The sequence below is a fragment of the Trachypithecus francoisi genome, unplaced genomic scaffold (genome assembly GCF_009764315.1).
Source record: "Trachypithecus francoisi isolate TF-2019V2 unplaced genomic scaffold, Tfra_2.0 Lachesis_group13, whole genome shotgun sequence".
In the NCBI taxonomy this organism is placed as follows: Eukaryota; Metazoa; Chordata; class Mammalia; order Primates; family Cercopithecidae; genus Trachypithecus; species Trachypithecus francoisi.
In genome coordinates, this window is record NW_022681458.1 from 29,285,757 (window position 1) to 29,305,466 (window position 19,710).

Consider the following 19,710-nt stretch of genomic DNA (forward strand, 5'->3'; position numbering starts at 1 on the left):
TAATTACCACATTATATGTAAAGTATAACGTTAGGCACTGTACAGACATTGCTGTTATAAAAAAGAGATACATATTCTGTCACCTGAAGCTCATGACCTATTGTGTGAAGTAGGTAAAATTATATGCAACTTGGGTAGTAATGACACTAAAATTTACCTTATCTCCATGGACATTAATTTGGTCTGTCTTTTCTGTAATGATATAGTAAAGTTCAGAGGAAATTGAGAAAAATGTGTTCTAAAGACTATACTGCCTCCAGAGAAATACAGGGTATTGGTTTTCCAAGTAGCACTTTCAAAAGAAGTAATATAATACTTAAAATGTATAGACTTAAAAATAAACATGTAATGGTTTATAAACACCGGTATAAAATAGACTGTTTCTAACATTTAAAAAAAAATCAATTAGCTTCCTATTGCTAAGAGAGATAGTTAATCTTTTTCATTTTAGGGTTTAAACAAATTTAAGTCTGGGCGCAGTGGCTCATGCTTGTAATCCCAGCACTTTGGGAGGCTGAGGTAGGCGGAATCATGAGGTCAGGAGTTTGAGACCAGCCTGGCCAGCACAGTGAAACCCCATCTCTACTAAAAATACAAAAATTAGCTGGGTGTGGTGGCGGGTGCCTATAATCCCAGCTCTTCAGGAGGCTGAGACAGAAGAATCACTTGAACCTGGGAGGCAAAAGTTGCAGTGAGCCAAGATTGTGCCACTGCACTCCAGCATGGGCAAAAGGGCTAGACTCTGTCTCAAAAAAAAAAAAAAATTAATATTGAAATTCTTTTTTCTCTTTTTGAGACAGGGTATCACTCTGTTACCCAAGCTGGAGTGCAATGGTGTGAAAACGGCTCACTGCAGTCTTAATCTCTTGGGTTCATGCAATCCTTCCACTTCAGCTTCCTGAGTAGCTGGGACCACAGGCATGTGCCACGATGCCTGGCTAAATTTTGACATTTTTTGTAGAGAGGGTCTCCCTGAGTTACCTACACTAGTCTTGAATTCCTGACCTCAAGCAAGCCTCCTGCCTTGGCCTCCCAAAGTGCTGAGATTACAGGCATGATTCTCTGTGCCCAACCACGTTGAAGTATCTTTAAAAATTGAGATACATTTCTCAAATGTGATAAAGATAAATATGCTTTGCCCTTTCGTCTTTAAGTACAAGTGTATTTTATGGCTTTCATATATAAATAAAGGTAAAGCATTATATAACTCTAAGTTATAGAAATATATAGAAATCAATGGCTTTCTTAATTATAAAATATGTTCTGTGAGAAGGATTTTCTTTTCAAGTCAATGTTAGATAAATTATTCAGAACCTCAAATTCTGTTTTACTATTTTATTTTATTTTATTTTTCTAGTTTCCTCTGGAAATAGTATCAACTACTTTCATTTTCTGCTTTGAATTACCTTAGCACTTTTAAAAAAAAATGTGTATATAACAACTTGGTTAATTTTAATTGGTTTACTTACTCTCCAGTCTTTGAAGTAAGATAGAAGAAAGTGGAGATGTTACTTAGGCGAGCATCTTTCAACACTAGAGCATTTATTCAAATGTGACTATATCAGGCAAATCTTTTATGAAGATGGCATATTTATATGTTTATGATAATTTAAAAATGAATATTGATTATATTGATCTTTTACATTCATGTTTTATTAAAATTATTGTCAGTGATTTAAACTATTACTTTTTTCCAATTATCAAATGAGTATTTACTTTTATACATCTCCTAAGTTCTGCAGAAGATATTTTTCAGTAACATACTGAGAATCTTGGTCTAATATCAAAAAACGTAATTTTTCAGTATTACCCTTGAAGCACAAAGCTCTTCCACGTGCGGTCCTTCTTATCTTTTCCTCTTTTCATGATACGACACTGTCAACACATTATTTCATGGTATTGCATAGGCAATTAGTTATATAAATTAAGTAATCATGTATCAACAAAGGCCTTGTGTTTGTGCCATATAGGTAATAGTCTGTGTGGAGGAACTGTAATATGGTCGAACAAATTGAATTAGGCACTTTTTAAAAGGTAACATGGAAATAATGACAATTAAATTTTATATTCTAAGTAAAAAAAAAAAACACTGAGCACAGTGCCAGCTATATAGTAGGTATTCATAAAAGTAATGTTCTAAGAGTAGTAATAATGATAGTAAAAAAAATAGTATTTCTAATGTTTTCAATTACAGTAGCAGACATTTATTTGAGTATTAGAAAAATGTCCTGTAGATTCTTAATCCCCATGACCTAATTTGTTTTATCTATCTTTTTGTACACTAACACTTTCTAACAGGGATTTGAGTAACTGTGTCAGCTAAACCGACCTTGGCATGAATTATTTTTTAAGTTTTATTTCTGTGTGTCAGCTAGTAGAGATTATATCAGATTTTAGCACTGGAACCTGCTTAAGGAAATTAATGGAGGATTAAGAGAACAAGTTCTAGACAAGAGAGATGAAAGGTTATTCAGTGGTGAAATTCAAGTGTTAAATGAAATGTCTCCTATGTCATTATTTTTATTAATATCAGTTCCTTTCAAATATTCTTGTAGTTCATGACTTCAAACCACAATACATTTTCTAGTTTAATGTAATTCTGAAAAAAAAAAAAAAGAAAAAAAACATCGTTGAAAGTTAGTGAATTGCTTCAGAAAATGGTGACTGGAGGTTAAATGTGATATATATATGAAATGGCTTTGTAAACTGCAGTATGCATATAAAATACCAGTGCTGTGATGATGTTGATGAAGAGGACTGGAATGAGAAGAAGTCAATATCCCCATTCATTCTCCAGAATAGGAGGGGGATATTGATGTCACTTGTGTTAATGAGCATGCCATGAACCTAGTACCCCACTGCTGGGAATGTAATCCAATGTTGTTAACCACTACTGAAGTCTAGTATGATTAATAAATCCCTTCCCAAGAGAAAGGTGGTGAAGTTGACTCAGGAGAGAGAAACAACATGTGTCTTTGTCCCGTTTCCTTAAAGGGGATACAATAAATGGGAATAACTAAAGAGTTGATGACAAGCATTTGTCTACTGTAGCTGTAACAAGTTGCAAAGAGACTATTCATTTTTTCATTTGTTCCTCCCTGTGAGACATTGTTATTTTTTATGTTTAAATTAGTTTGGTTACTGGATATAACTTGGAGACTATAAGACATAATCTTTCTTTCAAACAAAAGATACTTTCATAGAGATAAAGAAGAATTATGCCTATAAAGGAAATGACTGACTTTTGTTTATAAATTTGCTTATAAATAGAACACCTTAGCCTTAATGTCCCCAAGTTGTATTAAGCAAGCTTTTCAACAGTGAATGAAAAAAAAAAAAAAAATCAAAGCAACGTAGAAAATTTGCTACTGCAAAATTAGGTTACAATGGAGAGAGAAACAGAGAGAGAAGAGACGAAAGAGAGGGAGAGAGACCTATTTACCCAAATAAGTGGATGCTTATTTATCTATCCATCCACCTTCCATCCAGCAATGTGTGTAATAATAAATTCATGATAGAAAAATATATACTAATACAAGAATATTAATTTAAATTTTCCTCATAATGTATAAATATTTTATGGATCATATTAATGGGATACTAGTGGACACTGTTAATTTTTATTACTTTTAGAAAACCACTAAGGCAACTCTACAAGCTATAAAATTAAACAGATGCCTCAAATTAATAAGTCAATCAACCTTGACCTTTTGGACTTGATTGTTCTTTGCTTAGTGGCAGGGGTGGTAGGTGGGGAGAAAGGGCTGTCTGGTGCATGTATGATGTCTACCAGCATCCCAGATGTCTACCCACTAGAAGCCAGTATTACCCTCCACCTCTCACCAAGGATGACAACCACAAATATCTCCACACATTGCCAGATGTCTTCTGGAAAGCAAAACACCCCAGATGAGAACCACTGTTTTAGACCTATGTGAAGAATATTATAATCTGACATCCATGAATATATATGAAATCACAGGTGCTAACATAATTTGTTTGAAGATTAAAAGCATATTAAGCACACAGAAAAATATATTAGATACATGTACCTATTATCCGTATTTAACAAATATACAGATATTATTAATGTCGTGTAAAATAATTTGTGAAAAAGGAAATGTTAGTTTAACATCAGATAACCAAAAATTCATATAGTACTTGGGAAAATTCCACAGACTTGTTCCTTATCCCAGTTTTTTTTTTATAGCACCATCAACCAAATCTCCCAAGCTAAAATCCTCAGTCATTTCTTGTTGCTTGTTCTTCCTCAATTCCCACATCCAGTAAGTCATGAAGTAGTTTTGTATTCTACCTCAAAAAGATGGCTTGGATCTCAGAGCGGTCTGATTTGTATTCACTGCCTTCCTCATCTCTTGCCTGGCAAGAAGTTTCTAACTTTTCTCTTTCCACCAACTTCTCACCAGCCTACTCCATTTTTACCCTGCAACTGAGAACATAATTCTACAAAATGATTCAAAGCCTAAATTCTCTGTATACAGTGCCATTTATTCCCCATGTAAAACTGTAAACTCCTACATTAACTTTTTCTGATCAAGTCCCTGTCCTCTCTGATTCATTTTCCATTCAGCAGTCTTAGACCTGTGAACAACACTAGGCTCTCTGAAGACATTTTGACATTAGACACATTATTCTCTCTGCCTAAATTGTGCAAATGTTTCTTGCTAACATATTCAGTTCCTGCATATGAATAGAGAGAATTTGATAGCAAGGAGCACTATGCATATGAAATTGTTTGGTTTCTAATTTCATATGTCAATTGGCGAGATGTGAAAAGGCAAGGGACATTTTTATGTCTTCTTATTTTTTCCACTTGATGACTTATTTTTTATACTGCCATAAGCAAACATTACACAAATACTGAAAACTTCACAAAATGAATACATAGCTTAAGTATTTTGGAAAAGGTATACTCCTTTGTAACTGTCCACCTACATCAAGAAATAGAGCTTTGCTAGCCACCCCAGAAATCCCACTATGTGCCCTATCCCAATCTCAAATGCTTTTCTCCCCAAAAGTAACCACCATTCTTACTTGTATAGAAATCGCTTTCTTGTGTGTCTTTATAGTTTTATCACTCGAGTATACATCCCTAGACACAATAGCTTGGTTTTAAAGTATTTTTTCCAAATTTCCTTTAAAACATTTGACATAAGTTCCTCCTTCTCCTTTTTTCCCTCTTCTTATAATTTACCTATTCAAAGACCTGGGACACTTTTCTGTAGAATTTTATGAAGGCTGAGTTTTGTTAATTGCATATTCATGATAGAATTCACCATGTTTCTCTGTCTTTTGTACTTCCAACAAATTGGCAGCTGGATCCAGAGACTTTATAATACTCATATTCAATCTCTTTGATGAAACCTTAGGTGGTGGTGTGTTCATTCAGCGGGAGGCACATAATGTTTTGTTGTTGTCAAGAATGTCAAATGTCTGAGATTTTAGAGTGTTTGCACACTAACTAGTCTGTCACTTGTGTTAGCAGAAGACACAAAACTCAATGGCACAGCAGTCAGCATGAGCTTCATGTTTACATGGGTTCCCATTGCCCCCGAGGCAAGTCCCATGGAAGTGATTGGAAAGTACAAACAGGTCGATACTGTATCAAAAGAGATTTGTGTCACAGTTGCAGAACTCTGAGCTTATGAAATCTCATTTTTATAAAAAGGGCTGCTAACAAATCTGCCCTCCACCCTAGAAGGATAAACTGTCTTGCTATTCCATTGCTGCTTTCTATACAAACATTCTTGGAAAAAAAAATAATTCTGAAGAAAAGCTGGTACACGCCATGCACAAACAACATGGAATTGTCTCCCAACATTATTCTCTATTGTTGTGATGTCATTTGCAATTACTAGCCAATGATATTGAATATCTAGAACCATTAATTCATAAAGACTTTCAGAATGACAATGCTCTAATTTTTAAAAATAAATATTATTTTTAGGAAAGTTTTAGGTTCACAGAAAAAAATGTGAATAAAATACAACATTATTATATAGCGTATGCTCCGTTTCCCCTATTATTTTAACATCTTACATTATTATGGTACACATTTATTACAATTAATGAATCCAAATTGGTTGGTACTATAATTTTAAAATTATTTTCACTTATTCATTGGAACACCTTATAAGACATAGTGCCTGATACAGACTGACATCTAATCCCCAATATGCTGGTATTTGAAGGTGGGGTCTTTGGGAGATGATTAAGTCAGAAGAGTAGACTCCTCATGAATGGAATTAGTGACTCTATAAAAAAGAACCTAGAGAGATCCCTTGCCCCTTCTGCTGTGTGAAAACATAGCAAGATACTGGCCTAATGGGCCTCACAAGACACTCAATTTGCTGATACCTTGATATTGGACTTCCCAGCCTCCAAAACTGTGAGTAACAAATTTCTGGCATTTATGAATCACCCAGTTGGTGGTAAATTGCTATAGAAGACCAAACAGACTAAGGCACTACCTTTAAACTGTTATTTCATTACCTGGTGTTACAGTTCATAAAGGAAAAGGATGAATGCTTATTTTCTTTTAGATACATTTTCAGAAAAGTGAATTGGTCTTCTGTTATTGTCCAAAGATGATAAATTTATATCATTTAATATTATTATGAACTCATAGTTTTATATGTATTTTATGGATTATAATCAGTTATAATTACCATTTTTGAAATATAAGTTACTCCATCATTGGCCAGGAAGGGTCTCTTCCAATTGGTTCTCGAACCCTTTTGACATGAACTTAGTAGTTTTTGATAGCTTCCTCACCATATGCTATGATACGATGTTTCAGGCTCCTTATCTATTTCTTGTCCTATGCCTAGAATATGAAATTTCTCCAAGAATTCCTGGTTTCTCTTTGTGTAAAACTATAATTTAAGACCACAATCTAGGTGAGAAATCCCTGTGGAACACTTAACAACCTTTCAGAACTTAAACAATTATCTGTTCCTACAACTTCCTTCTCCAATATTCATCAGGCAAATTTATCTGCTTCACCCCTGTGTACACACAGAGTGCTGTTCATACCCCCATTATGGTCTTCATTACTTTCTAATTTTCAGAATCTTAATGATGGTTCCATTATTGCATCTTAAACATGTTATTCCTTTGCTCTTTTGCATGTTTGTCTTTCACAGTAGTTGTGAACTACTAAGGAGCCAGGTCATGTTTTATACATCTCCATGTCCCCACAGCAAGGAGTAGCTTTGAATATACTGCAAGTACAGATTGCTGAATGAATGACACCAAAATAGGCAAATGATAATATTTTAAGAGGATATTTAAAAGTCTAATATATTTTATATCTTGTAAGTAATTTATGTACAGTCTTAGAAGATACTATAATGATTACTTCTCTGTAAAATTCCTATAAAGGGGAAACATAGAGAAAAATGTTTCATAATTAAGTTGTTTACTTGAAAGTGCTGAAGACATACACACAAACATAGACACAAAGTGCATCTCTAAGTAACAATTAATGTCAGAAGAAAAATTATTTTTTTTTTTTTTTGAGACGGAGTCTCGCTGTGTCGCCCAGGCTGGAGTGCAGTGGCGCGATCTCGGCTCACTGCAAGCTCCGCCTCCCGGGTTCACGCCATTCTCCTGCCTCAGCCTCCCGAGTAGCTGGGACTACAGGCGCCCGCCACCTCGCTCGGCTAGTTTTTTGTATTTTTTAGTAGAGACGGGGTTTCACCGTGTTAGCCAGGAGGGTCTCGATCTCCTGACCTCGTGATCTGCCCGCCTCGGCCTCCCAAAGTGCTGGGATTACAGGCTTGAGCCACCGCATTTTTTTCCAAAATGGAAGGTGCCAATGTATGACCAGAAAACGAGGTAGCTTTATAATAAGATTAGATGTTTAATGCATAAAATTTTAAAACAGATGGTTTACTCTTAAAGAAACAAAGATATAGCCATTCACTTGCAAGTTACTGTAAATCCTCCTTGGCAAGCCATCTTTTTCTTAGTGGCAATCTTGCCATTAGACTAAGATTGGAAATGATAAAGGAAGTAACTACCATAAGATTAAGAACCTTGTCTATTTTGCTCACAACTGTGTCTCCAGCACCTTGAACAATGTTTCTCAAATTGTAGGTGGACAATAAACAGTTGTAGAATAGATAATTGGATGGATGGATGAATAGATGGATGGGTGGATGGATGGATGGATGAATGGATGGGTGAATGAGGGGGAAAGCATAGAGACTTAAAGAATTTTTTGAGGAAGAAAAGTCAAGTGCAAATTTAAAAATACGTTTACATTAGGATTGTTTGGTTGTATCTGCATTATTAATTTATGCACAGAATCTCATTTGATTCTATATATCTGTTTGAAAAGGTTCGCTAGCACCTAAGAGAAGGCACCTAAGAGAATGCTGATTTTAAGACTTTTAGGGTACTTAAAGTACTTTTTTGTAGCAGATTTTACAATTATAAATATCTGAATTATACTGCAGTTACTTTTGAGAAATATTCTTTCTTAGCTAATATTTTTGTCATAATGAAACCTTAGAGAGAAAATGTTATTCTCAAATCAAAATGTTAGACCATGTTGCCATGGATAGTACTTTAAACAAGGAAGTAATTGGTACCACTTTTTGAAAAAATACTTTAAACAGATTGAGATATTAATCTTGGGAATAAGAGAGATCTTGTTGTTGTTTTAATATTTCCTCCATCACTTTTGTGTATGTGACTTTGGGCAAGTTATTTCACTGTAGTTACTTCATCTATAAAACAGAGGTAATACTCAGAGTGATTTGACCAGTAGGTGACAGAAGACATAAGAATGCCTCACACACTGAAAACACTAATTAATAAGTTAATGTAATTATTTGAAAATTTGTACTATTTGAAGTAGTAAATAGCTACTTAGAAACTTGTGACTTGCATAAAGATACTTAAATAAGAAAAGCATTTAAATTGCTTGTCTACAAGTCCATGGCCTCAATTTTTGTTATATTTGTAGTCCTGATTGTATCCACAGATATCAATAGAATGCCTATTGTGTATGTTTGAATTTAATATTAAGAGCATCATAAGTAACATCAGACCTTGTTGTCACTAGAGGAGATGACTAAAGCAAATATTTGGTTTTTTATAAATTAATTAAGGCTGTGTTTTGTGTTTTTTTATGGCCAAATATTTAGACAGATATTGAAGTGTATCTTGGCAGGCTTGTCAAATCCAAGCCTGATACTTTGGCTCTCTTATTTCTGAGATTGCTCATCCTTTTCATTTAAAAATAACAACAGACTAGTCACAGAAGCAGTCACCTCTAACTTCTGCATCCTCAAAGGGCATTTCCCATATGCTTTTCAACAGAGGCAGCTGTTTTCAGCCATAATTTCATAGAGGCCCATTTTCTTTCATTAAATTTTGAATGGGGAAACATCACATCTATAAAAGACCTCAGACATGAAACTGTCACTCTCAATTGTACATTAAAATGCTAGCAAGCAGTTTTCTCATCTAAACTTTGGTGATGTGTAGTTATTCCTTTAGACATAGAAAAATGCAGTTTTTAATATGCTGTGCAACACAGGGAACATATTGAAGAAGAGTTCTGGGTTCAGAAAAACAATAAAACCTGATATTGAGGGATAGCTATCAGCCAGACCTTTTGTTAGGCAGGTTGTAGAGATATACTTCTCAAAATAATCCTAGGATTTGGAGACCTTAACATCCCCATTTTACAGATAAAGATACTGAGACACAGAAAGGTTAAATAATTTACCCAACATAATACTGCTAAAAGCTAGGATGTGAACTTAGGCAGTGTTTTAGTTTGCTAGGAATGCCATTACAAAGTACCACAGACTGGCTGGCTTAAACAACAGATACTTATTTTCTCACAATTCTGGAGCTGGAAGTATGAGATCAAGGGGTCTGCAGCTTTGGCTTCTTCTGAGATCCCTCTCCTTGGCTTGTAGATGACCAGCTTTTCTCTGTGTCTTCTCATGGTTTTTTCTGTTGTCAGGTCTGTACCCTCATCTTTTCTTCTTTTAAAAAACACTGGTCATATTGGATTAGGGCCCAACTTAATGACCTCAATTTAGCCTAATTACCTCTTTAAAAACCCTGTCCCCAAATACAGTCCCATTCTGAGGCAGTATGGGTTAGGAATTCAGCATATACATTACGGGGGTTTGGCTGGGCACAATGGCTCACATCTGTCATCCTAGCACTTTGGGAGGCAAAGGCGGGAGTATCACTTGAGGCCAGGAGTTCAAAACCAGCCACAGCAACATAATGAGACCCCAATCTCTACTGGAAAAAAAAATTAGGTTGGTATGGTGGTGTGTAGCTGTAATCCTAGACACAAGAGTCTGAGGTGGGAGGATCCTTTGAACCCAGGAGTTCAAGACTGCAGTGAGCTGTGATCACACCACTGCACTCCAACCTGGGCAATGGAGCAAGAATCTGTCTCATAAACAAACAAATATATACATGAATAAATTTAGGGAGTGGTCATATTTATCCCACAATAGACAGTCTGACTGAAGTTATATCTTTATGTACTATGTAGTACCAATTGTTTAATCAATTTTAATATTAAATGTTTGTGCTTATATATTATTTACCATTCCTAAACTTATATTACAAATATTCCCATAATTGCACTAATGATAATATGATGAAATCGATTATCTTTTGTTGATTCAACTTTTAAGCATTTAGCAGAGATTTTTCCTATTTTGCAGAACAGTAACATAATATTAAATAATTTGTGCAAGGTAAATAAGTGATGGAGACGCAGTCAAACTAAGATTGTGAGACTACAGAACCCAAATGTAATCACTAGGCTGCATTGTCCTAACCAATTTGGCTCTCTGTGGAGGAGAATACTCATCATCACATGGACAACGTTAATAAACATTACAATGCTTTGACTCAGGTGTAGCTTCAGTTGTACGAAAGTGCCGACAACTAATAATTTCTTTTTACTTCAGCTCTATCTATATCTACACAAAGTTTAATTCAAAGGTTTCCAAACATTCTTGCTATTTTAGCATTTATGCATTGTATCTAATTTCAATTAAAAGTCAATTCCCCAAATCATTGGAGCTTAATGTGTTTATCTGATAGGAAAAAAATGAACTCAATATTATATTTTAAATAGTTATTAAAGATTATTAAAATGTCTATTTGAAATCCAGGCTTCAAAATATAAGCCTCCCTGTATAAATGTGTAGAAAACAAATACACACACACACACACACACACACACACACGCACGCACTTTAGAGATGATAGAATTTTCGACTTACGAAGTTTTTGAAATATGAACACTTACAATTGAAATTTTTTGTGATTATGTAGATGAATCTGCCAAAGCTTCCAACTTAGTCTGTGTAATCTGTTAAAAGGAAACACTTTAGACAAATTAAATTTGACAGAGTTTATTTAAGTAAAGAATGTTCATGAATTGGGCAGCACTCATATCAGGAGTGGTTCAGAGATCCCCACCCAGCAATGTGAGCAGGCAGAATTCACAGATGGACAAGTAAGTATTAAGCAGAAACAGTTTAAATTGTTACAGCTTAGCATTTGCCTTATTTAGACATAATGTGATCAATTGGTAGCCTGTAATTGAGGCCTATCTGCTATGATTGGCTGAGATTCAGCTACTTGTTATAAGAATATACTCTTAAGTTAGTTTGCAGTGTGTTTACTAATTAGGTCACAGTTTGCTGCATAGAAATTCAAGGTACAGAGACAACTTTGGGCCAATTTAATTTAATTTTACAAACCTAACGCCTGTGTAATAAGTCTATGATACAGGAATATAGTCTTGATAAGGTCAGGAGATAAAGAATCAACTGGGAATGTAGAGATTTGAAGGGGGACAATTAACTCTCCACCCAGCTCAGGGAAATATAAAGGACAAAAAAAAAATATGGTTAATTCTAGGCAGGTGAGCTAAGTAGTCCTTTTCTCAATGGAACTCAAGGTGTTCACTGCTAAGAAGTCATGGGTTGAGAGCTGGCCAAGTGGCCAGTGATGAGTGAAATGGCCTGCAGATTCTTAGAAAGTAGAACTCATAGCAACACTAGCACCAAAGAGACTAGCTGGAAATAGCTGAAAGTTAGCAGTTTGTTGGGATGACCTGATCAGTTTCTTCCCTCTTGAGTATTATTTCATGCTGTGTGTAATTAGTATGAATTCTACTCTACTCCAGTCAGTATATGACATTTCACATTATTTTTGTTTTTTTCAAATCTAATTGGATGAGACTTTGAGTCCCTCCTTGCCAGGAGTATTAAGTAATACTTGGAATATTAAGAACAGTGGGAAAAATGAAAGCAGAATTCCAAAGCAAACATACTATTTCTACAAGCAGCAGGGATATGTAATGTTTGCTCTGTGTTTATTAATGTGATTTTATTCTGGTAAACTTTTTAATACTATGTCATAGTTAAGAATGTTTTCTGCTTTAGATATTCTCAGACGTGCTGTGAAGGGCAGGGACAGAAATTAATTGCCTAGGGAAATTTCATGGAAAGCTTTACTGATAGAGAGGCTACAATTTGCTACTAAATTTGTCACCGTCAGAAAACACATAAATTCTGCAGTCATTACCAGCAGAAGGGACTTTCTAATACCCCCACTCCCACCACCGTAGTTCTCTGTTCCCTACTCTTCTCTGTGATACTACAGGTTTATTTGACTTCAAGACCTTAGGTAATCAACATTACATTTGTTGATTCTTACCTGATGAAATGTATTAATATTTTTGTGGATAATATCTAATTGTGTATGAGTTCTTAAGACACTGGAGTAGAAGTTAAGAATTTGGATATTTTTGACTGATTACAGAAGGTTTTAACAAAAATGGATAGGTATATTTTAAAAGAGATGCTAATTTTAAAGAAATGTAATAAACATGGATTTGATGCATAATTTTAGTAGGAAAAAATCTGGGAATGTTTCTAACTATGTAAAAAGTATGTAAAAAGTTTTACATACGTAGGTAGGAACATATAATTACTTTTAATGTGCATAAAATCATTCCTAAACACTTATTAAATATTTAGGAATTATGTGGTACTGTAATCACTTTAATCTTAAGGTAAACGAAGGAACATTTAAGGAACTAGTCTTCATTTCTATTGAGGATCAATTTTTTTAAAAAGTCAACTAAGAAGAAAAGAATTAGGGATTTATGTCAAACACAGAAAAAATTAAAAGCTGTTAAAAGAGTTGTGGAATGAAGCATAAATTTAGAAATAGTGAAGACTGACTTTTCTGACATGATCTAGAGGTAAAAGGATAACCCGGGGAGCCAGCACAGCCTCATCTAATCTTTGATTGAGGGACATCCATTGAAAATTCCAGATTTATAACTGTAGATTTCACATTGTCTCTAAAATACTATGCAGGAGAAATGGTTATAAAATTTTTTGTCATTTTTAAAAATCATGATTTTTTTTCCTGGACTTACTGCTAATATGGTATGGGAAGTTAATTTGTTTGTGTTCCGTATCTTTTGATGTCACTCATCAAATGTCGTAAAGCAAAACAAATTGTCCCTTGAGTTAGAAGAGTTTTGAATCATTCAAGGCTTTAATAATATCCGAATGTATTTACTACTTGAACAAAGCAACTATAGAAGCCAACATTGACAATGAAAATCAATCAGTTTTACTGAGCAGAAGCTTACACCATGAGGAGGAAGATATATCTTTAGGAGGGTATTCACTCTTTGGTTGACAAAATAGGCAGAATTTCTAGAACTAAACTGTTACTGAGCCAGAACCAGAGTCAGCATTTTGTCTTTGCTAGGGCATTCTTTTTTTTTTTTTTGAGAAAAACTTTATTTGATATCAAAGACATCGCCAGTAACTCAGAAATTAGATTTTATTTTATTCTGTTTACTTTTTTATTATACTTTAAGTTCTGGGATACATGTGCAGAACGTGCAGTTTTGTTACATAGGTATACACGTGCTATGGTGGTTTGCTGCACCCATCAACCCGTCACCTACATTAGGTATTTCTCCTAATGCTCTCCCTCCCCTAGGGCATTCTTATAATTTCTGTTTACTAGAGTGGTCCTTGTACGTAAATCATGATTGTGTTGTTCAAACAATATTTTGTTTTAGTAGCAAGTTCACAAAATTATTTTCCATGGGAAATGATATCTAAAAAGACCTGAAGCATTGCTTTCCACTTTTTGATTCCATTCCATTTCATAGTCATTATTAAATTTAGGGCTATAATATACACACATAAAGTATAAGGAACTGTTTCTGAAATTTAGGAATAATTTGCAAATTGCAAAAGCAAGATATAAATGTACCAAAGGTTACATAACAGAGAGATTAAAAGCAACAGTTCTTATGTAATGATATTATAATTTTTTTTTCTGCTCAGATTGTCCACAGGCAGTTCATCTGCCTGGCTATTATCGGAGATAATATTTGTAAAACTTAGCATCTGTTAAATACTTACTATTGGTCAGCCAGTTTTCTTATATCTTCTAACCCCTATTATGGTTCTATAATAGAAATATTGGTATCTCTTTTTTAAAGATGAAGAAACTGAGGCTCAATAAGATTAAGCAACCTGATCGAAGCCACAAAGCTAGCAAGCACAAAGGCTAGGTTTGGAGTCCAACTTTGCCTGGCAGACAAGCCCACATTTCCTACCATTATACTTTCCCATAAATAAGTCCATATGTTTAGAAGTTGTTTTTATTTTCTTAAAATTTTCTAAAACAGTGGAAAATGTTGTGCTACTCAGATTTTTTCTGATAGCTGAAAGGTGAGGAACAATGGATAACTAACATGATTGTGCGGCCTTATCAGACATTATAACATGTAATTTACACTTCTAGATATCTCTTCACTTTTTATCCAGATCTGCCAATATTGGCTCAAACCACTTTATTTACTCTTTTTCATCATTAAGCACTCCTATCATTATTAACTCGTTTCCTTTAATTGTTTTTATTTATAATCAGTACACATGGCTCATGATCTGCACTGGAGTTTCCTTTTGAGATGTTTCAAGATATTTGTTCACAGAAAGACTATAAGAATAGAGAAAATGTGACTATGAATACCAAAAAACAGAGACCAAAATAAGGCAGGATGTGTTCTTTTAGGTATAAGAATTTTGTATTTATCTCCTGTAACTCTTTTTTTAAAATGCTTCAGTTCCATGTGTCCCTCTACATACAAAAGATTAGAGCAACACATCTTGGGTTGAGAGATTTGCTATGATATTTTTTTCTATTATTTACATTATTTTTCCGGGTTGGAGAAAGGGTGTAAGAAATAAATAGGATCTTCACTATCATTATCATAAAATAATTTACTATGGACCAACTTATGGGTGGCCTTGTTCAAAATGACTTGGACATACATTCTCAGCATTAACATGGAATGATGTCCAGAGTTCACATAATGAAAAGATATTTGTTAGGCTAATGCTTAGTTATGCATACTATTTACAAGGGTAATAAACAGAATGAATAATGACAGAGACTTATTTTGGACACTAGAATCTCAGTTACAACAGCAAATCCCTCCAGTTCTAGAATCTTTACAAGGGAGTACCTATTGCTTGTAATCTGACCTTCCATGAAGATAAGACACATGTCTCTAAGAATAATATAATACACACCCTGGAATGAGAAGTATATAAATATTACAACACAATTAATTCAAATATAAATATATTTAGTAATATGCAAATACAAAATGTTCTTAGTTATATTTTACTTTTTCTAGTAGATAACAGCACTTGAAGCATACTTTTCTGCATTAGTTAGTCCTTCTTTATGTGTTCAGCATTGTTCTTAGTTCATACCTATCACATATTCTAGAGCCCTTATTATTTGCAGGTTATTTGCAGCTTGTGGTAATATGTGATCGAAATGCCATCCCAAGTGACACTGAAAAATTACTAATGATGTTACTCTTTTACAAATAAACCTCTTCTTTTACCCAAGTATGCTTCATCTGTGCTTTCTCTGTTGACATTATAAATGTGTTTCTCCATCTCGAGATAAACCAATGGCTTTTTACAGTTTTTGATAAGAAGAGTCACTTCCTGAGTGGGATGGAAGCTAATGATAAGACTGTTTTGGAATGATGGATCTTAAGACATGTTGTAGGCAAAAGAGTCATAATACATCCTCCATCACCACATTTATCATTGTGACCTAGATCACTAAATAATTATTGTATACACATTTAAAGAAAACTTTGTGATAATGAATGAAAGAATTTTACTTTTTAGGCCATATGATGTCAGAATGTATTTATAGTCTCTCTTGAAGAGCTCAAAGAGGTAGATAATGGCACTCAAAGAGGTAACAGTTCAACCATTAGAACGGTGTTTGAAGGAGGAATTATAGAGTCCTAGAGCCCGACTTTTCCAGGTGGTGCAATTTTAAACAAATTGCTGTGTACAAGCAATGCATATCACTGCTGAGTTTTACCACTCTTTTCTATTGTCCTAGGCATTTATCTCTTCACTCCAAGAAACTCACTGTCTTAGGAGTACTCATAGTGGCTTAGAGTTCCCAATTTGATGCCAGATATGAGTAATTGCATGTATCCCTTGCCTATTCCTCTCCACTTTTGCTCCATTAGGATTGTACTCTTCTATTGATTATTTGCAGTATGCTTATTCCTAAGAATTATGAGACTAGGGGGAAAGAGTCTGAATAGAGGCCCACATTTTATTGTTTATTATAAAACAACTAGAGATTACTAAATAAAATGTTATATTTTCCCATTTTGACAGACATATCTTTATAACAACCTGGATGACCAGGTACAATGTTAGAACTTTTGGAGTCCTCAGGAATGTGTTGGCATGGAGAGAAATGGCTCCAGTCTACAGTCTCTCCTCCATCCACTTCTAGCATATATTGTGAGAGGTCTTACCTGCAAGTTTTTGGACACTCTAGCCTACATGTCCAGGATCTGTATAGTTTCCCATCACACATTGACACCTGGACCACCCATTCCTTCCTAAATACATGCACATTAGTGGCACAATCTGCTGCTGTCTGGGGATTGAACTGGGGAAGATGACATTACAGTTTCTGGATAAAGAATTGGGGTTATTTGCAAAGGAAATTCTGGGATCACGGGGTCTGAAAGGGGAGAGTATAGATTCTAAATGGGCCTTTTTCTTCACTCCACAGACTTTGTACAGTGGGGAAGGATGTGGCCAGAGAAGGACAAGAGTGATACTTGTTGGTTTCTTACTGCCACTCTCCTGGTCACATGAGACACATAAGTTAACAGACCAAAGTGCTTGACTTTATAGGGCTATATTCTGGGAAAAAGAGAGACAGGTTACCAATACTAAATCTAATAAATGTGTGAATGATATAATGTGGTAGAAGATAAGAAGTAGTGGGGAAAATATGAGAATTGAAGCAGGTAGAAGTGTAGGGGCTACAGTGTTCAACAGGTATATCAGGGTTGGCCTCAGCCTCAACTTAGAAGGAGATATTTGAACAAAAACTTGAAGGTAGTGAGGGAGTTTGCCAAGAAGATAACAAGATGAAGGGAAACTCAGATTTTTAAGGGCATAATGCACAATTTAAGGCAGAACTATAATTTTCATGTGAAAGAGAACTGATGACTAGATCATATACTGTAGTTCTGTCTAATAGAATTGTAAGGCCATAGAATGTAATTTAAAATGTTTGTCTTGCCACAGTAAGAAAGTAAAAAGAAACAACTGATATTAACTTTAATAATACATTTTAATTTGTATCTCAAATATTATCATTTCATCATATAATCTTCAAAATCCAGAGTGTATTTTGTACTTACAGCACATCTAAATTTAGACCAGCTACACTTCAATTGCTCACTAGCCACATATGGCTAGTGGTTATTGCACTGAACAGCATGAAGATTTTGATGCATCAGTAAAAGGATTTTGTCTGTTACTCTGAGTGACTTAGGAGATGTTTCAGAGTTTTAAACATTGAAGTGTTGTAATTTGATTTATGTCTTTAAAATACCTTGGCTAGCCTGAATTTAGAATACACCATAAGGATCAGAAATAGACACAGGGAGACCTATTGCAATAATCTAGATGAGGAATGATGATGGCTCAGGTGGGAACCATGGATGACATAAAAAGTAGTTGAATTTCTGATCATTCTGAATGTAGAACAAATAGTATGGATCACACTTAGGGTGGCAGAGGAGAGTCAAAGATGACTGAAATTTTGGCCTGAAAGCCAGAAAAGATGGAAAAACCTTAACTGAGATGAGGAAGGCTGCCAGAGGGGTGAGGGAAGAAAGGAGTTCAGCCATTGATAGGTATATCTGAAAAGCATACTAGACATCCAAGTAAGGATGGTGAGTAAACAGTTGGGTATAAATCTGGAGTTTGGGGAAAGTATAGAGATAAATGTTTGGAGATCACCAACTTGGAAACTGAGTAAGATCACCAAGGGAGTGAGAATAGACAGAGGGGGAAAAAAGTACCAAAAACTGAGCCTTGGAGCATCTGAAATGAAAAGGGTTAGTTAGAATAACATGAAATTGGTGTTAAAAAATAGGCCGGGCGCGGTGGCTCAAGCCTGTAATCCCAGCACTTTGGGAGGCCGAGACGGGCGGATCGCGAGGTCAGGAGATCGAGACCATCCTGGCTAACACGGTGAAACCCCGTCTCTACTAAAAATACAAAAACTAGCCGGGCGAGATGGCGGGCGCCTGTAGTCCCAGCTACTCGGGAGCTGAGGCAGGAGAATGGCATAAACCCGGGAGGCGGAGCTTGCAGTGAGCTGAGATCCGGCCACTGCACTCCAGTCAGGGCAACAGAGCGAGACTCCGCCTCAAAAAAAAAAAAAAAAAAAAAAAAAAAAAAAAATAATAATAATACCAAACACTTGAGTATTTTTGTATCATTTTTAGTTTTTTTTAATTGTGACAACTATTTATCATCATTTTATCGAAAAACTTAATATTTAGATGAAACTCAGACTTTCTTCATGACAGTTTTGCTTTAAGATGTCTCACAAACCCTCAAATAATTAACTCATTATACATGGGTAAATTTAAATAGTGGGCAGTAAAAATTAAAAATGTGATTGGAATGAATTTATAGCCAACAAGTTTTTTGTTTGTTTTTTTGTTTGTTTGTTTTTTGTTTTTGAGACAGAGTCTTGCTCTGTCACCAGGCTAGAGTTCAGTGGCACAATCTTGGCTCACTGCAACCTCCGCCTCCTGGGTTCAAGTGATTCTCCTGCCTCAACCTCCCAAGTAGCTGGGACGACAGGCGCCTGCCACCACACCCGGTTAATTTTTTGTATTTTTAGTAGGGATGGGGTTTCACCATGTTGGCCAGAATGGTCTCAATCTCTTGACCTCATGATCCACTCGCTTCGGCCTCCCAAAGTGCTGGGATTGCAAGTGTGAGCCACCATGCCCGGCCACAACAGTTAGTTTTTAATACATGTTGTTTACGTTTGTGTTCCCTGGAGATGTACAGGGCAATTGTTATTTGATAAATATAGCCCTAAACACCAATAAAGCCTTTTTAAATCTATCCTACAATTTACAAACTAACATGGCTTTGTTTTACTTATGCTCACCAATTTGCTTTTTTATGTAAAGTCTGACTGATGGTTGTGTGTCCTTAACTTATTGTGGTCTGTTGATAAGCAAGACCTTTATTTATTTAACTATTTTCAAATCTC

At 35.1% G+C, this 19,710-nt stretch overlaps 1 protein-coding gene across 1 annotated transcript in view; it reads left to right on the forward strand.

The window, feature by feature from the left end:
- Positions 1-19,710, forward strand: part of LOC117094169 (receptor tyrosine-protein kinase erbB-4) — a 925,342-nt gene that overhangs the window by 575,278 nt on the left and 330,354 nt on the right. The window lies entirely within an intron of this gene.